The sequence below is a fragment of the Egretta garzetta genome, unplaced genomic scaffold (genome assembly GCF_000687185.1).
Source record: "Egretta garzetta isolate BGI_Z169 unplaced genomic scaffold, ASM68718v1 scaffold145, whole genome shotgun sequence".
Lineage (NCBI taxonomy): Eukaryota > Metazoa > Chordata > Aves > Pelecaniformes > Ardeidae > Egretta > Egretta garzetta.
In genome coordinates, this window is record NW_009259687.1 from 995,568 (window position 1) to 996,205 (window position 638).

Here is a 638-nt window from a genome sequence, read left to right on the forward strand (position 1 = left end):
CCCTCCAGCCAGCCGCCGGGCCGCCCGCCGCCGAGGCCAGGTGAGGGGCTGTGGGTGCCGGCAGAGCCCAGCTGAGCCCCAGCAATGGCTGATGCTAGGGCTGCGGCAGGGCCCTGCGCCTGTCCTACCTGCGCGCCGGGGGACACGACATGGCCATCCTGGACCAGCTCTTCCACCTCCAGATGGAGGCCACAGTGCTGGAGAAAGGAACCACGGGGCTGCGTGGAGGCAGGAGGATGGGTAAGTCCCAACCCCAGCCCCGGGCCCGTCCCCCAGCAGGGCCCCTGTCTCCACAGCCGGCAACTGGGGCACCCTGGGCTGTGCTGGCAGAGCCCCCCAGCGCTGGTGCCCAGGGCCTGGATGCGGCGCTGCTGGCCGTGGAGCTGGAGAACCAGCGACTGGAAGATGAGGTCCTGGCGCTGAAGGTCAGGAGGGAGAGGAGAGCCGATGCCGGTAGGTGACAGGGCCCAGGAGACAGGGCAGCCCCCACAGCCTCTGCTTCTCTCTGGGGTTTCAGCCACCAGAGCCCCTGGGTTCATGCAAATACTGTGCAAGGGGTGGCTGCAGCTGCACAGCCCAGGGCTGGGGTCTCTGCACTGGGGGGGGGGGGGGTCTTGCCAAGGGAGCACGGAGGTGGG